At 40.1% G+C, this 2,500-nt stretch overlaps 1 protein-coding gene across 1 annotated transcript in view; it reads right to left on the reverse strand.

Moving 5' to 3' along the window:
* Positions 1 to 2,500, reverse strand: part of LOC307267715 (LIM zinc-binding domain-containing Nebulette-like) — a gene marked incomplete at its 3' end in the record, with an annotated part of 42,879 nt that overhangs the window by 12,174 nt on the left and 28,205 nt on the right. The window lies entirely within an intron of this gene.

Genomic DNA, 2,500 nt, shown 5'->3' on the forward strand with positions numbered 1-2,500 from the left:
TGACCAGTTTAAAACGTTGCTTAACAATCTCTTTTGTTGCATTGGCCTTTTAACACAAGTTGAGACTTTGACACTCCCAACTTTCAGTCAGTTGCTAAAATTGAGCGTGTGTGTGTGTGTGTGTGTGTGTGTGTGTGTGTGTGTGTGTGTGTGTGTGTGTGTGTGTGTGTGTGTGTGTGTGTGTGTGTGTGTGTGTGAATTTCTGTTATTTTGCGCTCACTGTGATTGTCACTGTTCATAATTCAAAGCAGATTAAAGTTCCATTCAAAAACAAAAGAAGTGCAAAGTCACCTCATAAAAATGAAAAAAAAAACTATTTTTCATGTGTTAAAAGAAAAGATAACGGGTCTTTTTGACCCCAAAAAATGGAACAACAACAAAAAAAAATTATGAAAAAAATAATTATTGTAAAATCACGAATGGGGGCGACTGTGGCTCAGGTGGTAGAGCGGGTCGGCTGATGATCAAAGGGTTGGAGGTTCGATCCCCGCCCTGCCACCTGTGTCATGGTTGTTGTGTCCTTGTTGGGCAAGACACTTCACCCACCTTGCCTCGTGTGAATGTCGATAGTTAGCCTGCTGCTATCGGTGTATGAATGTGTGTGTGAATGGTAACGTGGGAAAGGAAAACAGGTCTCCCTTGAAAAAGAGTCTTCGGTCTCAATGGGATTTACCTGTATGAATAAAGGTTAAGTTAAGAAGTGTCTTATAATTTATTTATTCATCTATTTCCTCAAAATGGCCGTATTACTCTGTTGTACTCAAAATGGAAGATTACAGAAATTTAAAAAATATACAGCCCCCGGAAAAAATTAAGAGACCAGTCTAGATTTTTCTTAGATTTTTATCTCTACATTACCTGCTCAAAATGCTTTTAATGACAGTATTTGTATTGTGAATTTGGTAGAGATGTTGTCAGTAGTTTATATTATGAAATCAAAATGTTCATTCTACTCAAACATATGCCTATAGATAGTAAAACGAGAGACACTGACTGAACATTTGGAGTGGTCTCTTCATTTTTTCCAGAGCTGTATATATTCAGTATATTCAGTATATTCCAATATTGCATTTTCAATCATTCTGCATCCCTCTACTTAAAGCTGGGGTATGTGATTTCTGATTGGTCAAAATTAACATGAGCTGTAGACTTTGACCAATCAGAGTGAGGCTCCGATTAAAAAAACAAACAAAAACAAAAACAAAAAAAAGACATCCGATTCTCTGTTCTTATTGGCTGTTGGGACTGTCCATTCACTTTGGCACGACGTTGTTGGTGTAGAGTGTGTCAGGGAGGGACCATAGGGGAGGGACCAAAGAGAACAAGTGGAGCAGTGCCCAACTGCTATTTTCTCCCCAAATTCTCCACCCCAGCTTTAATGTCCATGTATTTCCAATCTTAAATGGCCTTTAAGGTGCACGTTTAACATTAATACACCCTACTTACGCCATGACATTCACAGGAAGAATGACCCATTAATATGTTTAAAAATAAAAATAGCTACCACACCCTGTAGGCTACGACGTTTATCTCACTTAACCTTTCGATCGCTTGTTTATGACCTTCAGAAATATATTTAGCTCTCTGTATCCAACTATAGCATCAGTGAATGTGTATGTAAAGGTGTAGTCAGTGATTCTGGAGAACGCTTGTTGTCAAAATCACTTGTTGTCAAAGTCAGTGAATATCTCCTCATGATCCACTACCTGTCTGTACTGTGTGTGTGTGTGTGTGTGTGTGTGTGTGTGTGTGTGTGTGTGTGTGTGTGTGTGTGTGTGTGTGTGTGTGTGTGTGTGTGTGTGTGTGTGTGTGTGTGTGTGTGTGTGTGTGCTGAAAAAGAGAAAAAACTGGTCTTAATACACAGCCTAGGCTCTGTGAACTGCTATGTTAATAAAGGGTATGTAAACAAAACTGGCCCACCATACCATAGCTATAGCAACATGCCCGTTTACAGAGCCTAGGCTGTGTATTAATAATAGATTTTGTTTAACAGCACACAGAGTAGTGGATCATGAGGAGATATTCACAGATTTTGATAAAAAAAAAGTGATTTTGTCAACAAGCGTTCTCCAGAATCACTGACTACACCTTTAATAGACAGGCACAGGCGCACACACACACACACACACACACACACACACACACACACACACACACACACACACACACACACACACACACACACACACACACACACACAGCTCTGAAAGCAAAGTGTGCTGTCACTGTGTTTGATGGAGAGAGGGAAAGAGAGAGAGAGAGAGGGAGAGAGAGAGAGAGAGAGAGAGAGAGAGAGAGAGAGAGAGTAAAAGTACAATCTAGCAGCTACAGATCTGAGTTGATACAGTAGGACTATGGTGGGAGGAAATACTCCCACGCTACACCTCTGTGAACCTTTAAAGATATTATTTATATATTTGAAGATTTAGGCAGTGTGTGTGTGTGTGTGTGTGGGCCCGTGTGTGTGTGTGTGTGTGTGTGTGTGTGTGTGTGTGTGTGT

Source organism: Ammodytes marinus (assembly GCF_949987685.1).
Source record: "Ammodytes marinus genome assembly, chromosome: 21".
NCBI classification, from domain to species: domain Eukaryota; kingdom Metazoa; phylum Chordata; class Actinopteri; order Uranoscopiformes; family Ammodytidae; genus Ammodytes; species Ammodytes marinus.